Source organism: Cryptomeria japonica, chromosome 10, assembly GCF_030272615.1.
Source record: "Cryptomeria japonica chromosome 10, Sugi_1.0, whole genome shotgun sequence".
In the NCBI taxonomy this organism is placed as follows: domain Eukaryota; kingdom Viridiplantae; phylum Streptophyta; class Pinopsida; order Cupressales; family Cupressaceae; genus Cryptomeria; species Cryptomeria japonica.
Window position 1 is genome coordinate 324,237,184 of NC_081414.1, and position 21,434 is coordinate 324,258,617.

Sequence of the window (21,434 nt, forward strand, 5' to 3'; positions counted from 1 at the left end):
ATGATTAATTACAGAATAGGTCACAATCAGGACCTCAAATCTGAAGATCTATCTTATGTATTCTATATCTTAACTTATCTCTATTTATCTCCCATTCTAGTGCTCAATTACAATGATTTATACAATCCAAGGGGATCTGGTCGATCCAAAAGGATCAAATGTCGAAGAACAAGACCTAACGTGTAAAACAACAAGGTCGACCTCCACCAAAGAAATTCCTCCAAAAAATCCAAAGGATGAAGTTTAGATCAAAGAGAAGGTCGGCCACATGTCAAGGAACATCAAAATCAACATTCAATGCTCCACAAGCTACAAAAGGGATCTGGTAGATCCCGGTAGATTACAAATGCAAATAGGTCTAGGTAACTGGTACCAGAAAAAAATAGTCTCGGAAACAGGTAATGATAACTTGCCGAAAAATGATCCAAATGCTCCGTGGTTTAGGAATAAGGTAGATGATCAAGTCCTCAAGAAGAATCAAACTCCTCAAGATCCAGTGAGCCAATGCCAGAGAATGCATAATGAAATGTTGAAACTAAAAAACAGAAAGAAAAATAGACAGGAAATATTTATTTGGTTGATGCAAGATTGCCAAGAACTGGGGATTCTCCTACATCAAAAAGTAGTAGCCAACAAACTTGGTATCCCAGTTTGAAACAATACTTCTAGGTAACCCATGAAACCTCACAACTTCCTTGAAAAATAGGTCTACTACATGCACTGCATCTATTGTCTTCTTACAGGGTCTGAAATGTGCCATCTTTGAGAATCTATCTACCACCACAAATATAGAGTCATTCCCTCTCCATGTCTTAGGCAATCCAATAATGAAATCCATGCTTATGTCTTTCCAAGGTCTCTTTGGTACTGTCAAAGGTTTATACTATCCAACATTCTCACTTCCACCTTTTGCAACTTGACAAATTCTGCAACTCTAAATGAATTTCATTACATCCTTATGAATCTAAGGCCAAAAATAATTCTCACTTACCAAAGCCACTATCTTGTCAATGCCAAAATGTCTTGCTAATACTCCACTATGTTTTTCCTTTATCAAATTGTCTCTCATAAAACTCTGGGGTACACACAACTAATTTCCTCTAAACAAAATCTCATCTTTAATGAAATAATCCAACCATTTTCTTTGGTCCATTACAACAATATCTTTAGAAGCTTTCCAAGGTTCAATAAAATCAGGGTCTTCCTCATACAAGGTCTTCAACTCATCAAACCCCAACACTTCAATTCTCATTTTGGTCAGCAAATTTCTTCTCATACTCAAGGCATCAACAACTCTATCTTATTTTACACTTCTATGTTTCAAAACAAAACTATAACTCTACATGAACTCAACCCATCTCATGTGTCTCTGGTTCAACTTACCTTCACTATTCAAAGACTGCAATGCTTGATGATCCATATACAACACAAACTCATTAGGCAACAAATAATGTCTCAACTTCTTCAAGGCTTTAATTATGGCATATAACTCTTGGTCATATATTGAATATCTTCTCCTTGCATCATTCAACTTTTCACTGAAATAGGCAATAGACTTTCCTTCTTGACTCAAAACTGCTCCAATTGCATTCCCACTTGCATCATAGTCTACTTGAAATACTTTACTGAAATCTAGTAGGGCTAACACAAGCTATTCAATCACCTTCTACTTCAACAACTCAAAACTTGTGTTTTCTCTAAATGTCCATCTATAATCCTTCTAGCTCCTCTCATTGTCTCAGTCATAGGGCTGCAAACTGAACTGAAATTTCTAATGAACTTCTGGTAGAAACTAGCCAATCTATGAAATGATCTTACCTCTCCAATGCTTTCTGGTGTAGGCCATTCAATAATTGCTCTTACTTTCTCAGGATCCATCTTCCATCCATCCGCAGATATCACAAAAACCAAACATACTAGTTCTTCCTTCATGAAACTACCCTTCTTAAGGTTTATCAACAATTTCTCTTCTATCAACCTCTGCAAAACTTGTCTCAAATGTAACAAATGCTCCTCTTTTTTCTTACTAAAAATAAAAAATGTCATCCAAATATACAACCACAAACTTACCCAATAACTTCTTCAATACCTCGTTCATCAACCTCACAAAAGTAGTCAGTGCATTAGCTAGTCTAAAAGGTATCACCAACCACTCATATAATCCTTCATTTATCTTGAATATAGTCTTCCACTCATCTCCTTCTCTGATCTGATGATATCCACCCTTCAAATCTATTTTTTTTTAAAATATGGCTCCACTCAAACAGTCCATTATGTCATCCATCTTAGGCAAAGGAAACATGTACTTCACTGTGATCTAGTTTATGGCTCTAGAGTCAACACACATTCTCCACTTGTTAGGGTTCCCATAGATACTGAGAGGGGGGGGTGAATCAGTATCTGACCGGTAGTCAAATTTTCTTAAGTTAAAACATACATAACATAAAGTAGCAGTGTACCGATATGCAAGAATTAATGTAATAAATAGAATAAAAAACATCCACATGAAAAGAACACCATAACACAAGATGTTTAATGAGGAAATCCGATGTGGGAAAAACCTCGGTGGGATTTGTGACCCACAATATTCACTTACTGGCCAATAAGAGAATATTACTTACAATAGGAGCCTGCACATGCAGGAAGGCCAATTGCCTAGAGCTCACTACTCAATGAGAAGTCACACTGACTTACAATGAGGATTATACTAATCCAATGATCTATATTGCTTTACAATAGCATCTCCAATGCCAGATTCAGTACTGGTTCTAACTTTGTTCTTTACATATACCCTTAACCTATAATTCGCACATTAGGTCTGCCTAATAATTTTGTTTTTTTTTGTTCGCTTACTTACCTTTTTAATTGTCTACAATGATCTTCTTTATATACAAGAGTCATTTTACAATTTGCCAAGTCCACTTACAATAATAAACAAAATATTACATATCAAAAAAATTTTGTCGGCCTCTGTGTCAGTATACATCTTTTCTTCTATGCCAGTGCCAGTGTAGAGTGATCTTGTTGATGCCAGTGCACTGTCTTTCTTGAATAATGCTTTGCTGATATGATGTTTTGCTGGTGCCATAGGATTGCAAGGTTGCCATCAATGACAAAACCTTCAATCACACACAATGTCTCATTGGAGTGTCCATATGCCAACAATCTCCCCCTTTGGCATTGATGGCAACACTCATGAGAAATTTCAAAAAGGTGTCCAAAAATGTGTAGACCAAAAAAAATTTACCAAAAATATGAGGGGCTCCCCCTGAGCATATGATTCCTGTCTTTGAATTTTCTCATCCTACTACTCCCCCTTTGGCATCAATGACAAAGGTTGTCAAGATGTTAGTAGAGTTTGTAGTTATACCGGTCCATATCCTCAACCTTGTAGTTGGGTAGTTATTATCTGAAAAAGATCGTCTAAAATTAAGTTTATACTATCCATAAACTTTTTGCTATCTTTTATTGCAGTTTTAGTCCTCTTCACAGTACCGGTGAGATGCTATAATTGCTCTGCTGGTGTTTTACTTCCCGGTGTTAATGCCTCTGAGATTTCCTTCTGTAGAGATGCTAGATAGTCCAATCTTGGACTCAGTTTAGATCTCAATTGTTTTGCCTTATTTATTATTGTTTCTTTCTCTTTCTCCTATTTAAGTAATTCTGCCTCAAAATTTGCTAACTTATCTTCAAAAATAGATAGTGAATCTGGTGAGTTGACAAAATTGTCTGCAAGCTTGTTTATCTCTTCCTGTGTCTTGCTTATTTTCTTGTCTATATCTATAGTCAGGAAGTTTGTTTTTCATGTGTCTTTGTATAGGTTTTTGTACTCTTTTAACAAACTACATAGTTCCAGTAGAAGTGTGTCAAAGTCTCTGTTACACTTCTTAATTTCTTCCTCAAAGGATTTTTGTTTCTCCTTTTCTACAACATCCTTTATAGATTCTAACTTTATTTTCTCAATATTTCCAGAAATGTATTTACATAATGTATCCAACTGTCCTAAAGAATCTTTATTATCTATATTACAATCAGGAGCGATTATCTTCAAAATTGGTATTGAATCATCTATTGCTTTGTAAGCTTGAGAACTATAGTCGGTTATTTTCTTGATGGATTCAAGTAATACCTCAATCACATTTGTTGACTTTGATGGTGACCCAACAAACTGAGTACCGGTGGAAATGACCATGCTTGTATTGACCTTTGGTAGGTCAGTTTGTGTCTGTATTTCCTTTAGCACTAGTTTTCCTGCTTCATTGCTTACTGGTGGCATCTGTTCTGGAGCCTTTAGCTCTGTCGGTTTCTCTATTTGTGCTTCAGATTCCATCTTTTTCCTTGTATCCACTGCCAATTGCTCTATATTTCCTGTTACCGGAGGCTCTTTAGCCATATCTGATTTTTCACTTGGGTCTTTATCAGCTGTTATGTTGATCTTTTGGGTATCAAAATTTACAGTGAATAGGACTTCAGGATTTGTATTGCTATCCTCTGCATCCATGCTTTCAGCTACCAGTTGGTTTTCAGGGATTGCAATTTTTACAAGTGGAGGTATGTTATCTTTAACGTTTATGCTTGGAGGTCCACCATTTTTCTCTTTCCCTTTGTCCTTATCCTTCTGATATACCTTAATAGGCTTGGGATTCCTATATTCTTCTTGTTTCTCTTTTTCAACCAAAAATATGTCCCAACCATCTTCTGTTTCCTCTAAAACCTCTGTAACTCTACCTGCCATCAGTGAAATTTGCCGGTGTGCAGTGGAAAAAACTATCCAGTTAACCTGAGCTATCAGATCATCAATTTCTTTTGGGGAGTTTATCGGATATATAGCAAGTAGTTTTTCTATTTTTATTTTCTTGTCCAGTTCAATTACTTCTTGCCTTCTAGCCTCAAGTCTTTTGTATAAGTCATCAGGAATTTCATTTATGACTTGCATCAAAAACTTTTTAAACATGTCCATGTGTAGTATTACACTCTCCTCAACTTTCCCTTTCTCATCAGCCGATAGGGTGTCATAAATATTCCCTATGTTCTTCAGTTTTCCTTCCTCTGTGATCTCATTTAACAAAATGTCTAGAGGTGCCAAGTCAGTTTTTGCCTTTTTCTTTTTCTTAGGGGTCAGCTTCTTTTTGGGTGTGACCTTTCTGACCAAAGATCTCACAGCTTGTTGCTTTTGCCTTGTCCTTCTAGGTGAAGGAGTGGTTTCCAGTGAGGGATCTCTTTTCCTAACAACTCTTTTAAAGGTTGTTGGTATGTCTCCTTCTGAAGAAGTACCTACTGGTGATAGATGAGCTTCAGGTTGTGGGGCTGCCAACTCATCTTCAGCTATGCCAATTTTCTTTAATACATCTTCCTTAATATCTTTTGCTTGTCTGGATCCTTTTCTCACAAAAGATTCTACCTTCTTCACTCTTTTCTTGGACTATATTTGTTTTTCTATTGTTTCAGCACTACCAAATGCTTCCTCCTTAGGTTCATTGGGGGCTTCTAGAAGTGCTTTGGCATAAGTTTCAACTATGTGGTCATCTGTTTCATAGCCCATTTCTGTTACCCAGATTGTCCTAGGGATGACTGCTTCCATCCATATTTCATCCTTTTTGATAACAAAGCATATATCATCTTTGTATTTATCTACAATTTCCTAAGATAACCTTGTCCTTTTCTTCATTTTCGTCTTTAGTGCTTGGAAAAAGTCATGAATGCTGTTTTCCTTATTCTCACCCATGGTATTGAATAGTTCTGTTAGTTGCTTTCCTACCGGTATGTCATATCCGAATTCTTTATCTCCTATACTAGGAACTTGTTTTGTTATATGAAGCATTAGACACACTAACAGATTTCCAAATCTGAAGGTTCCCTTCTTATCCTTCTTTATCTTTCCAAGGTTGTCTATCAGTTCATCCTTTAGCCATTCACAGATGTCAATTTTTGCATTGTTGGTTATCATGTCATAAGCACTCTTAATGCATAAACTTGAAACTGAGTTAAGTCTATTGGCATGAGTGGCTTTGTAACCTAATATCATGCTTATGAATCTCACATTTGTATCCTTTACATCATTAACCCTTAAAGATCTTTTATCAAATGTTGCACCTATTAGGTCTGTGACTAAATCATTTGAAACTTTCTTGTTTTTGTCTAGTCTTTTATCGGTGGTTCGTAACCCTGTGACAGCGTTTACTGCTTGCTTGGTGATCTTATGAATTGCATCTAACTATAAAAATTCTCCATAAACTCTGCTTAACACTATCCTAATCACATCCTTAGGAAATTCAGGAATACTAAGGATTTCTGTGAATCCTAGGGTTTCAATGATTTTGTGCTTAGCTTTGATATTGCCGGTATCATCACATATCTCGGTTTTGTACATGGTTTTGATTTCCTCATCTCCTAGCTCTTCAATATTGTAGTGAATATACATTCTAGGGTCTTCAGCATATACAACACCTTTAGGGATTTGAGAGAATGCACCTAAGGTATCATCCTTCTTTTCTATTTCAAGGACCAACTGAAATATAGGCCTAGGTCTTTTAATTACTTCCACAATAGTAGGGTTTGCTATGTATTCAATTACAGAGGTGGATGCCATGATAAAATACCTTTTTCTATCTTGGATGGATGATTACTTGGAGTGTGCTTGCTTCTTGCTCGAAATGCCTTAGCTCAGAAATCTTCGCGCTCTCTGAAAGTTTGAAATCACGATGAAATGAAATGGAGCCAAAACCTTATTTTATAAAGTCTTTTTCGCTACCTACCATATTAATTGCATGCCGGTTATGTATTCACTTAGCTTTATTTGCCGGTAATAAGTGATTTTCAACTTCTTTTCTCTAACCGAGGGAATAATAGCACATGTGTCATTAGATTGCCAAACCCTCAAGACAATTTTCTTCAATTAGATGAAGAACTTCCTGCCAGTGGAGCACTGCTCTGTCCTGCCAGTGGAGCATCACATTGTCCTGCCGGTGGAGCATTTGTTGGTTCTACCGGTGGAGGAGTATTCCCAATATTTAGATCATCTTTTTTAATCCATTGCTTTGAGAATTCTTGCTTAACCTCTTCAAATTTTTCTTTACCTTTCAAGCTAGCACTTTTGTTGTCTACCGGTGTACTTTTACTTCTACAAAATTTAGCAATATGCCCAATCTTGTTACATGCATAACAAGTTACATTATTTTTCTGAATAGCTTTCCCATAACCTATGCCAGTTTGTGTTCTGCATTGATTTGATAGATGTCCAAATCTTCCACAAACATAACATCTTACATTCATTCTATAGTTTTCAGAGTTATGACCAACATTGTTGCATTTGGAGCATTGACCGGTGGGAGGATTGATATTCTGATAATTCCTAGATCTACATTCATTTTCCCTATGACCATATTTATTACAGTTAAAGCATTTTCCATTGAATTTATAAGTATTAGGTGGTCTTACCGGTTTGCTGTGATCCTGAGTATTTGCGGTACCGGAGCTTTCTCCAACTTCAAATCCAATTCCAAAAGTGTCACCTTTGGGTTTTTGATTCTTCAATAAGGAACCAAGTTCTTCTGAGCTTTTCTTGAATTTTTCTTTATGTTGATTTGTAGTTTCCAATTCCCTTTCCAAGATTTCTTTTTGTCTCATTAGTTCATTTGAGTCATTTTGAGTATGCATTAGATCTATCTTCAACATGTCATTTTCATATCTAAGTCCTGTGTTCTCATTTGTTGCCGGTATACATCTTTTCTTCTGTGTCGGTGCCAGTGTAGAGTGATCTTGTTGATGTCGGTGCATTGTCTTGCTTGAATAATGCTTTGTCGATATGATGTTTTGCTGGTGCCATAGGATTGCAAGGTTGCCATCAATGACAAAACCTTCAATCACACACAATGTCTCATTGGAGTGTCCATATGCCAACACCACTCTCCATCCTTCTTAGGTGCTAACACAATACGGACCTCACAAGGGTTCAAAATTCCTTTGATCAAACCTTTCCTCAACAAATCATGTACTTATCTATCCAGTTCTTCATTCTCTATTGGTATCATCTGTTGTGTAGCTTTATTAGGCAAACTAGCTCCAAGAATCAAATCTATAGAATAACTGATACTCCTCATAGGTGGAAATCCATTAGGTACGCTATCTAAAATTATGTCTTCATATTATGTCGGCAACTTCTTTATCTCCTCTAGTTGTCCCTCTTCTAGTTTCAAATAATATTTCTTAGGGATTAAAGCATAACACATATTTTCACTCCTCAAACCATCCAAAAAAATTTGTCCATCAACCAAACAAATTCTAACATTTGTACAATCCTCACTTTTAACAGTCTTCTCCAAAGGAAACAAAGTTTGTTTCATCCCATTTGAAGCAATAGTATATATGTTCTTCCTCCCATCATGCAATTCTTGTCTATCATACTTCCAAGGTCTTCCTAATAGGATATGACATATGTTCATAGGCATAATATCACACATAACTCCATCATGGTAGGATCCAATCTTAAATTTTACCAGACATTGTTCACTCACCAGTACCTTATGATCATCCCGAACCTAGGCTATCTAGTAGGGTTTAGGGTGTTTTATCCTCTCCAACTTAAACTTGTTCACCAACTCTTTTGAGGGTAAATTATTTGAACTACCACTATCAATTATGACTTTGCAACACTTACCTTCAATGTTACACCTAATCTGAAACAAATTCCTCCTTTGCAATAGTTTTTGGTCTATTTCATTTTGACATAGGGTTTTCGTTATCATCAAAGCTTCTCCATCTTTAGGTTTATTCAGGGATCCGATAGGCTCCTCCTCAGCAAAAGCAGTTCTTCCACTATTTTATGTCCTCCTATTTGTATTACCTTGTTTACATTCAAAATATTGGTGTCCTTCTTCTCCACACTTAAAGAAAGTTCTGCCAAACTTCCTCTTTTTTATCTCTCTTATAACCCTCATTCGGGTAGCCACTCTGTCCACTATTTTGATAAAAGTTCCTATATCATCTTTCTAGTGTGAATTATCATCTTTTCCTTCTTCCTTGCCTTTGTTCTGCTCTGCAAAAGATCTTCCATTTTTGATAAATGTTTTGCCCCTTTGAAATATTCCTCATCTTCCTCTCTATCTTTGCTCATGTCTTTTGTTAAACTTTTCCTCATCCTTCAAGGCATATTGATAAGCCTCTTCCCCACTTTGCAACTTTATTAAACTGATCTCCTCTTGCACAGACATTCGCAATCCATTGATATACCTCACAATCTATTCAACCTCATCCTCGGTATGTCTAAATATGATGTTCAACTTGTAGAATTTTTTGGTATACTCCCTCACACTAGACTCCTCTTGCTTTAGTTTTTGCAAGTTTTAGAACAAATTCACTTGATAATTTGTAGGTAAGAACTTTGCTTTCAAATTACTCACCATCCTATCCAAAGATTTAATTTTCTCGTTGCCTCTTCTCTATCTATCCGTTTGCAAATGTTCCCACCACAACGATGCATATCCTTTCAAATTTTTGAAAGCACACTTCACCTTCTTGTCTTCACTTATGTTTTTAGAATTGAAATATTTCTCCATCTCCATGATCCAATCTACCAATTCATCCAAATCCAACTTACCACTATATTCTAGTGGATTAAAATGCGGTTTGTTACTCATGTGAGTTAGGGCTCTCAGTAACCTTTCATCTCCTTACTCGATTTTTGGTTGACCTCCATCTTCTAGTTCAACATTATTTTCTTGTTCATCATCACTCACATTATCAATATATAGACCTCTTCTCTGGGCTATTTCAGCAACTTCCAATCATGCCGCAATCTGCCTCAACATATCCATTACCACCAGATCTACATCTCTTCATCTCTACCTCTAACATTTCCTCTTCATTCCATTTAGACAAGTCTTCTGTAGCTGTAGGTTGGATCCACAATCTGCCACCCTACAACAAGTTTCAATGGGACACAATATTCTCGGATGAAGAACCTTGTTTTGATACCAACTGACACAGCCATGATAGGAGGGTCCTCAAAGAGAACTATCTAGAACGTGCAACAAGATTAGCACAACAAAAATAATAGAACATAATATAAAGAATGTCAAGGCTTCAATTATATCATGAATTCAAATACAACTGGCTGGCAACATGTAGGCAACAAGCAGGCTAATAGGGATATTTATAGAACATACATTCAATTAGGAACCAAAGAGATGTTCCAACTTGATCTATGTATCTTAATTATCATCAAATATCCAATACTATTCATATAGGATCTAATACATCAATATATAACATTTGGAACACATCTGGGTCGGCCAAAGAAAGGTTACAATCCCCAAGGTGGGGAAGTGTAACATGAAGAAAATCCTTTGGAAAAGAATCAAAATGAAACGTGGACCAAAAGGAAGGTGGGCCAATCATATGGGAACATTGTATGAAGTGCCAATCGACTCCATAAGTCAACAAAATGCTCCACAAGATAAGAAAATGTCCATCTAGTCATTAAGGTTCAAACTAGTCCAGAAATTGAGAACTACTAGACAATCCGGAAGAGAAATCTTGTCGAAAAAAGATCCAAACAAACTAAAATTCAAGATCAATGTACAAGAACATGTCTTCAAGTCAAATATAGCTTCACACAGAAAATGAGCAACTCAGAGAGGGTCCAAAGAGAAACACGGAAATAGAACTAAACAAGAAAAAAAATATAAAACAAATATTTTTGGTTGATGCAAGATTGTGAATGAACCAAGGATGCTCCTGCATCAGGTATCGAAGTGGATTCCTCTAACATTCAAGCTATTTTGGATTGGCCAGCACCCACTAATATGGGGGAGGTTCGTAGTTTCATGGGGCTTCCAAGTAATTATCATTGATTTGTTTAGGGATTCTAATATTTCCCATCTTATTACTTCACTTCAGAGGAAAGGGAAGAGGTTTGTATGGTTAGAGTAGTGTGAGGCAGCTTTCTAGATCCTTAAGGAGCATCTGACTATTGCACCTATTCTAGTAGTGCCAAATCCATTAAGATATTTTGTAGTGTGCACAAATGCTTTTTTAGAGGGTCTTGGGGCAATTATTATGTATGATGGTCGAGTGATAGCATATGAGTTGCATAAAATCAAGGATCACTAGTTAAATTATCCTACTCACAATTTAGTTAGCGATAGTTGTGCATGCTTTGATATGACATTTCCTTCTTGGGCATTGGTTTGAGTTGCATAGTGATCATCATAGTTTGTAGTATATCTTCATGTAGCTAAACTTGAATGCTAGGTAGAAACATTGGATGGAGTTCTTGTGTGTAGGATTTTGAGGTGAAGTACATCTAAGGTAAGGAGAATGTAGTAGCAGATGCATTGAGCCACTGGAGGCATATGAGGTTTTAGTGATGACTCTTAGCATAGATTTGAGGAGAGAGATTCTTAGTGCACTCCCTTTAGATGCTTGGTACCAAGAGGTCAGTGCAAAGATTTCTTCAGTGAGAGCTTTGGACGGGAGATATGCAGGTTATTTATTGGGTCGGATAGCATTCTTTAACATTTGGGACATATTTATGTTCCACCTTTAGACAGAATTCAAGCTTTGATCTTGTCAGAGGCACATTGGGCACCTTACTTGACACATTCATGTGTTAAAAAAATACACTTAGATTTGCGACAGTTGTATCATTTGGTAGGTAGGAGGAGAGTTATAGCGGATTTTGTGTCTTGTTTCTTGGAGTGTCAGTGGGTGAAGGCAAAGCATCAACATCTAGTAGATTTATTGCAGTCGAACCTAGTCCTAGATTGGAAATGGGACATCATATCTATGGATTTAATAGTTGGATTGCCTATGTCTTCTCGATGTCATGATTCTATCATGGTCACCTTTGATAGGTTGACCAAGGTGACACACTTCTCTCTAATTAGATCTTCATATACAACAATGACAGTAGCTCATATTTTCATGGAGGATATAGTAAGATTGCATGGTATTCCTTGTCCAATTATATCAAATTATGATTGAGTGTTCACTTTAGCATTATGGACCTCTCTTCAGCATGATTTAGGATCTCACCTAAAATTAAGTTAAACATATCATCCCGAGACAAATGGTCAGACTGAGAGAGTTAATTAAGTTTTTGAGGATGTGTTATGGATGTATGTGATGGATCAACAGTCTCATTTGGAGGATTACTTCTATTTGGTGGAGTTTACATATAACAATGGATATCATAATTCGATTGACATGTCCCATTTTCAATTATTGTATGGGAAGTTGTGTCGTACGCCTTTGAGTTGGGATTGTTTGGAGGACAGAGTGCTTCTTGGATTAGAGATGTTGCAGGATATGGAGTAGTAGGTGACATGTATTAGAGAGCATTTGATAGCAGCTCATAGGATGAACATAAGAAAAATGTGGATGCTCATCATGTGGATAGGAAGTTTTTAGTGGGTGACAAGGTTTTTTTGAGAGTGCATCCACTAAAGAGACCTATCTGTTATAGAAAAGGCTCTACGTTGGTACCTCATTTTGTTGGACCATTTGATAATTTGGAGAGGATTGGTCCTGTGGTTTATCACCTTGCCTTGCCACCCACCTTGTCCTACATCTATGGTGTATTTTATCTATCTATTTTGAGGCCATATTATCTTGATTTGACACATGTTTTAGATTGGAATGCATTGCAAGTAGATGATGAGAAACTTTCTTTGGATCCTGTGCGCATTCTTCAATGTTGAGAGATGACCCTTAGGGGTCGAGACATAGAGTAGGTAAGGGTCCAATGGGACTTGAGTGATGATTCTTTGGTGATTTGGGAGGATTCAGTGTGTATGAGAGAGCTTTACCCCTATTTTTTCTCAGGCTTCCAAGAGTAAGCGTAGGCAAAGGTTGTTGAACACAGTGTACCATTGAGAAGGGAGTGAATCAGTGGTTCCTAAATTCTTTTCTTTTTAACACAAGCTTAGAATACTGGTTATTATCCTAAGCACTAAACAATCAAATCGGTAAGAAAAAAGAGGATACCAAAAGAGAAAAAACACAAATGCAACCCACAACACCAGATGTATGAGGAAAACGCAATATGGGAAAAACCTCGGTGAGAAATGTTGCTGGAGACTACTGCTCCAATCTAGCCTCACAAGTGAAACAATGAATTACAAATATTTAGGGCACCAACCCAAGGAGCACCAATCCCTACACCAAGCTCCAACTTGGTGATGTATATTAAAATACAATTGTGATATAGTTATAGCTTCTATTTGCAAATGAGTTCTACAACACTTGATTAAATAAATTTCTATCGGTTAAAAACCTTCTCTTCTTCTCTCTCTATCTCACAACACACTTAGTCACACTTGGATGCCTTCTTGACCAATCACACCTTAATTGTTAGCTCAACTATTAGACCTACTACAGTTTACCTATACTTTGTCACTGCCGGTTCAACCCTCTCACTAGTTTGCCTGCTAACTCACTCTGCAACTTTCTTAGAATAAATTCTAAGATGATCCTTCTCTATTGTCAAGTTCTCTACACTCTCCTTCTTCACACCAAGCATCATCGATTTCTATCTCAAGCTCACATATTTATAATCTTGGATTCCTGCCAAAAAACACATTCAAACAATGTCGTCTTAGGTTTTTCCTTCTCCAACTCGATCAAAATCTGATTTGATTCGATCTACTTTTTCAGGGATACGATCTTCATGACATCGATCAACACCAGCAAAGCTTTGCATTCCAATGTGTGTTTTTTAAATATGGAGGTCTGCACCATGCTTTTTTGGTTTTATCTGTCATACACCATTAATGGCTTTCTTGTTTCCTTCAAAAAATGGGTACGAAGATCAAATCTTCTTGCAGAATCAGTTCAATCGCTTGCTAGCTTGCCTTCCTCGAGCCTTAATCTTCTGGCATCCTCCGTGACTTGCAGGTTCTTCATAAAAGTTTACCTGCTTTCTGACTTGATACGTCAAAGCACACTTCATTGACCTGTGCAATACCAGCACCTGGCATTCATCTATCATGTTAGTCAACATCCACCTCTGCTTGGATTTCTATATCGGTTTGACCTTTTTTATTGACCAAGATTGAATACCGGCTCAGTTCACCTTATCGGTATAACCAACAAACATCCTTTTTACTGGCAGCACATCCTCTTGATACTTCATCTTGCCTTCTGATATGTCTTAATTCCATCATCTCTCTTCTGCTCACTGGGTGTTGTTGTGATTCTTTTAACATTTTGCCTCTTCATCATAAAAAAATAGTCAACCTTCATCCTGATTTATAGCTTACCGGTAAGCCTGCTTTACCAGCTGATGACACAATTCATGTGTACCAGTAGCCTTCCTTTTGTCTACTCACTCACATGTGCATTACCATCATATGTCTTTCTCTTCTTATATCAGTCACCACTTCTTACTTACCAGTGACCTTGACAAACCAGTTGACATCAATGACAACTTAATGCCGATAATGCCAACAAAGGGGGAAAGGATGTAGTGTCCCTCCTCGATTTGTCTTTTGTTTATGCATTGATAGACTTGATTAGATTGTCATATTATGTTTTTATTCATGTTTATGACTCTATCTATATTTTAGATGCTTACCGATGATGCTATACTTTTCTTATGGAAATTTGATAAATGATGACTTATGTGGATGATGAAATTTATCCTTGGTTATTATGATGATGGATTTACATTCGATGATCTATATTCATTTACTATTATAGATGACAAATATTGTTTATGAGATGATTACTATATTTGTGATAGGGATGATGTCATACCACTCACTACGAGCATGATATGGCATTGCAATTCTCTATCAGTTGCCTTATCATTTATGATATACTATTATATATGTTGTATATGTTGTATCGTGTTTATTGGTGGTTGTAGGATTGTAGGTACCAGACATAGACAACAACTCGTCTCATAGATCTGAGCGTATCTTTATCCCAATGGCAAGTTGTTGGAGATTGCCTGAGTTCCCTCTATACACTCTACGCTTAAGTTGTCATCCTTGTTAGTTTATGTGTCTTAGCGGGAGTTGTTCTGTTAGTATCATGAGTTGTGGTCATGTTGTGCCATTGTGAGTATTTGATCATTTATTTAATTAATATTTGATTAATATAGTGTATCGATGTTATAATTAAATTATTATATAGTTGGATATTTAATTATTATTGATGATTATTGTTGATATTTAATATTAAATTATATTATTTGATTATAGTTTTATGAGATTGGTTTATTATTTATTTATTAATATTTACTTTGGAATTTAATATTTATTTGGAGTATTTATTTATTTATTTTATTAACCTTTAGTTTATTTATTTTATTGGGCTTTTAGATTTTATTCACCCATAAGGTTTATTTTATTATATATTCCTTACCAACCCTATTATCATATTGGTTAATTTGTGGGGTAAGTAAATAATATTATATTATTTACCTCGGATTTATGCATGGTATAGAATATAGTTTCTCCGAATATTCTAATTGGCTAGAATTTTTCTATAGTTTGGATGCAAATTTTATTTATTGGTTTTTCTTGTGTTTTGTTGAGGTTGGCCTTTTTGTGAATTTTTGGCATTCAAAAGATACTGGTTTTCAATTTGGAACTTGGTGGGATTGCTGAAGCTTGTTGGATTTTGGATTTGGGTCGTGGCTCTCCATCGATTTGGTATTACCATTACTTCTAATTCTAGGTTGGTTATGTTTCCATCCTCTATGCTTTTTGTTTCAGAAAAGGTTGGTTGCTTCGTGCGTGTATGGAATTGTCTAAGGGGGAAATAATTATGAATTTTATTTTTAAAAGTTATAACATAAGGTTTTGGGTAAAATATATATATATATATATATATGCATACACATATAGTTTTTACTGTCTGTGTTTGTTTAATAAGATTTCTAGCATTGTTCTTTGCACACTATGCATATCACTGGTATCCTTGACTACATTGTCTTTGTGAGAGTTGCTTTTATTTTATGATGAATTTGGTGAGTATCAGTTACCTTAGTGATTGGGAGAGTTCTATTATCACTCTCTATGACTAGTTATTTATTTGATTCAGTTAGGAGTCCTCGTCTGAGACACTTTGATCAATTTCATGTCTTCATTCTACTTTTTTGATGTTTTGTTAAGTTCTTTGGATTCTATTTTCCCTTGCATCTCAAATTTTTGCGATTTCGACATACTGGATAGCCTTTATCCTCTGGTTTGTCGAAGTTTCATTTTCTGAGTCTTTTTGTGTGGATGCACTAATTTGGCCTATGTACTAAAAGAATTTGTGGATGCATTAAAATACATGGTCTATGCGCTACTCTTTCCTATGGATGTGCTAAACTACCTTGTTAGTGGTAATTTTTATGGTTTAGATTTTTGGGTTGTTTTTCCTTGGTCTGCCCATGTACTAGAGGCATTTGTTAATTTCGTTGTGATTCTCAGAGTGGATTATGCTTTAGCTTTGGCTATTGTATTGTTGTTTTGGCTCCGACAAGATGTATAGTTCCTTATCTTTAAGTTTTCATTGTCTGGTCCAACAAGTTGATAAGCCTTATTGTTGACGAATGCTTTCAAGGTTAGCTCTAGCGAGATGGTTGTGCCTCAGTATTGAGGATCTATTGTTGTTCATGGTGGAGTAAGTGGATGTTTTCTTACTCTTGTTTATTATTATGTGTGTTTAGTTTCATGAGGCTCTTGATTTATATGTTGTCTTTATGGTTCTTCTTATGTTTCAGATTTGTATATGTGAATGATTGATGTTGTTAATGGATTTATTTCATATGAGCCTCCTTGTTATTATCATGATTTATGTTACCTTAAGGTCTTGGAATATGGTTAGGGGGAGTGGGATTTCATGTGATGACTAGGTTCATGAGAGATAGGCTACTAATAGGTTCCTAGTCAGGATGATTAGAGTCTACATCACCAGGGAACATTGGAAGTTTTCCTTATTTAAATAAGTGATAACATTAATAATTAATTATCTGGATTGGGTAAATAAGATTCATCAAAATAAGAGAATAATGGTTTGGTGTGAGCCCCAAGACTTAGTCCTAGGGAAGATATTTTACGATAAGCTGGGAAAGGTCATTGTGATGGCAGACCAAACAACCTCGATCTCTCATAGGTTGAGACAGTTCCACATGTCTATCAGGGTTGATATTCACCTTCTTTGTGAGGATAGCATGCAAGAACATGTACATATCAGGGTGTGACTTTTCTCCTATATGAGGATAGAATGCAATGACACTCCAATCCTACATGTGTCCTTGTTCCTTATGCCATGTGTGTTGGTATGCCTCCGAGAGTGTCTATTTTTATGATTAGCCTTGTGATGTGATTTGTCTTATTGTATTTGGTTGATTCTTGGTTGTGGTTCTTGAGTTGTTGATTTCTCTTTGGTTGTAAGGTGTCAGCCTAGGTCTAGAGTGTATGTGGGACCTTGTGTCATCTCCTAGCATGGGGGGTAGATCCTTTGGTTCCACATGGTCTAGTGGTTTGATGCCTTCTTTCATTGGGATGTTCTTCGTTGGATGATTATATGCGTAGATGTGGTTTCTCATCTCTCCAACTTATGGATGGATATTGTACATATGGATGTACTTGATTTTTATGGCATATGTATTTGTATATTTCATGAGATCATTGTATTTATAGTTGAGAGTTATGCTTCTTGATGTATTAGGATATGGATATGAATCTTGTATTAGGACATATAGATCTATCATGGTGTATCTTGGATATTGATTAGTTTATGGAAATAATGTCATTGGTTCTATTGACGTGCACTTAGTATCATATGGATGTTTGTTGCATTAAAAAAAGGTTAGTAATTATTGGTATTTTGGTATGGTTTTGTCATTGATGTCAACACCTACTAAAACACTAGTACTCTGGAGATCCAACAACATTCACCGACAAGCAAGTAACTATTGCACAGTTACTGGTATATGGTTCACCGGCAGGATATAATGATCACCAGCACTTGGAATGATATGGAAGACACCTGGTAATGTCGAAGACATCGTGTGGACACTTTATTTTGAAGAATTAATCATTGGTATATTCATACTTGCATATTTTCTTTTATCGACAAATAGGTCCAGGGTTATCTAGGGTTTCACCGGTAGGTTTATCTTTTCTAGATCAGCATGGTACGCTATAAAGATGATTTATTATTGTTGTAAATGCATTAAGACGACATGTTTAATCAGTTATTGCATCGGATATTATATTGATTATAAAATATTTTTATTGTAATATCTTGTAGAGCTGACGTACTAAAATTTGTCCTAGGTTATGGTATAAATGTAAGATCTTATTTGTAAGATCAAATGTGGAATGCGAAAAAGAATTGTGTGAAGGTATATGCGAGATTAAGCAGAGGTATACACGAAGACATCATTTGAAGGTGAAGCTAGGTTTTTGTGAAAGCATATCAGCATTACACCAGTACTGAATCCAACATATGAAGAAGCTATTTTGTGCAGTACATTCTTATTGGATTTAACCATCCAACTATAGTCAGTGTGACTCCCATTTTGTGATTGAGCAGTGAGCTCTAGGCTATTGGCCTTTCTGCATGTGCAGACCCCATTTATGTACACTTACTATCTGCAGTAGTATCATCTGATTGTGGGTAAGGTTTCCCACCATTGTTTTTCCCCTTACAGGGTTCCCACATACAAATATTGGTGTTATGTGTTGTGGATGACTTTGTATTTATGTTTCATGCATTAATCTTTATCGGTATAGCAATTTCCTATTAACACTGTCTACCGGCATAGTTAACTGGTTTACCGGTATTAAGCTTTAAGCTGGTTAAGTGGTTTTTGGTTTGAATTTATTAGACAACTTATTCACCCCCCCCCCCCACTATCAATTGTCTTCGGGACCTAACAATTGGTATCAGAGCTTAGTCCTCTTTTTGTAGAAGTTTAACAACTTGAGGAGATCCAATGTCTACTAATTATTTTAGGAAGGACAGTCCTAAACTTGATGGAACCAACTATGGAATATGGAAGATCAGAATGGAGACACATCTGAATTGCATTGGTAAAGACATCTGGGAAGTTACAAAGAATGGTTATACTGCTGTTGTAGCTGGTCAGACTGCTCCAACTACCTTAGCTAAAGATGAGGAGAATGATTGCAAAGCAAGAGAAGCACTTTTAAGCACATTATCAGATCAACAAATCATGGGATTATCAGATAGGTCTACTGCTAAAGCTATTTGGGATCATTTGGAAACACTGAATGAAGGAGATTCCACAGTCAAGATTGCAAAACTTGAAAGCTTCCGAGTCAGGTATGAACATCTGAAAATGGAAGAAGATGAAAGGATTTCTGCCTTTATGGAAAGAGTAAATGAAATTGTTTTGGGTATTAAATGTTGTGGAGGAACCTTGAGTGAGGATGAAATTGTTTCAAAAATCTTAAGAGGATTGCCACTGGCATATAAAATGAAGGTTACTGCTATAAATGAGTTGAGAACAATGCCTAATACATCAGTAACTAGGGATACATTGATTGGAAAACTTTCAGCTTTTGAAATTGAGGAATTTAGCCTTGTTGCTACTATAATGACAAATTTGGCCTTCAAAGCATCAACATCATCTGCTCCATCATTTGACAAATCAAATTGGAAAGCCTTTTACGCAAGAGAACTTGAAGAAACTAGGAAGGAGAATGAAGAGCTTGAAGAACTTGAAGCACTATTTGCAAGGAAAATGCCAAAAGGTCCAATTGGAAGTAAGTATGAAGGTAAAGCACCCTTTAAATGTTTTAACTACAATAAGATTGGTCATATGGCTTCGAGATGCCCTGATAGACATGCTAGACTAAGAGAAGAAGCTAGAAGAACATACAAGCCTAATCCTGAATATCAAAGATATAGATTTAAGAAGAACAAAGACAAATCTTGTTACATTGTTGATGAAGGTGTGACTGATGATTCTGATGAGGATCCAACAGACAATGGATGGGTTTTTGTTGCTATAACAGAAGATCAACCGACATCGACTACTCAATTGGTAGAATAAGCCCTAGTAGCTAAAGTTGAAGTAAAGGATGAATGGTTCATTGACTCAGGATGCTCACATCATATGACAGGAGACAAAGGTAAATTCTTGAACTTTCAAGAATATAATGGAGGTTTAGTAAGATTTGGAGATGACAAAGCCTGCTCAATCAAAGGTAAGGGTACAATATCTCTTGATGGTAAGCATAACACTGACAATGTCTACTATGTTGAAGGATTAAAACATAATCTTTTAAGTGTTGGTCAATTGGTTGAGAAAGGATTTCAGTTACAATTTAAGAATGGAAAATGCAAAATCATGAATAAAAATGGTTTGGAAATTGCAACCGGTAATCAGAGTAGAGGTAATATCTTTCATTTGAATAACAGTGAAAAGGCATGCTTGATTGCACATATAGATGAAAGTTGGTTATGGCATAAGAGACTCTGTCATGTAAACTTTGATTGCATTGTGAAGATCAGTACTTCTAAGGTAGTTAGAGATCTACCTAAAATTGTGAAACCTCATAATACAATTTGTAAGGAATGTCAATTTGGAAAACAAGTTAGAGCTAGTTTCAAAAGTATTCCAGAAAAATCCAATAATTCTCTTGATTTGATTCACACTGATTTATGTGGTCCAGCTAGAACTAAAAGCTTACAAGGTGATATATATTTCATGCTAATTATTGATGATTATTCTAGAATGTGTTGGGTTACTTTTCTCAGAGAAAAATTAGAAGCACTTGGAAAGTTTAAACTGTTCAAAGCAATGGTTGAAAATGAAACCGGTAAGAAAATCAAATGTTTAAGATCAGATCAAGGAGGAGAATTCACATCTAAGGACTTTAATACATTTTGTGAAGTGAATGGAATCAAAAGACAATTATCAGCACCTCAGACACCATAGTAGAATGGAGTTGTTGAAAGGAGAAACATAACTATTTTGGATGCAGCAAGAAGCATGTTATCAGAAGCAAATCTACCACATGTGTATTGGAGAGAAGTATTCAGCATAGCCATCTATACATTCAACAAAGTTCACATCAAAGGTGAAACCGGTAAGACCCCTCATGAACTATGGTTTGGTAATACTCCTACTCTTAAGTATTTCAGAATTTTTGGAAGTAAATGTTATATTAGAAGAGATGAGTATATTGGCAAATTTGATCCTAGAAGTGATGAAGGAATATTTCTTGGTTATTCACCTAAGAGCAAGGCATATAGATGTTTTAACAAGAGATTGTAGAAAATTGTTGAGAGTACAAATGTAAAGATTGACGAACAATTCAGAGGAACTTCAAGGTATATAGACTCTAAACCGACAACAGAAATTGTGACAAATGAACCTACACTAAATCCACCAGTACAGAATGAAGATCCAGTTACCCTGGTACCATCAGAGGATTCCATAGTAATTAAAGAACAATAGCAAA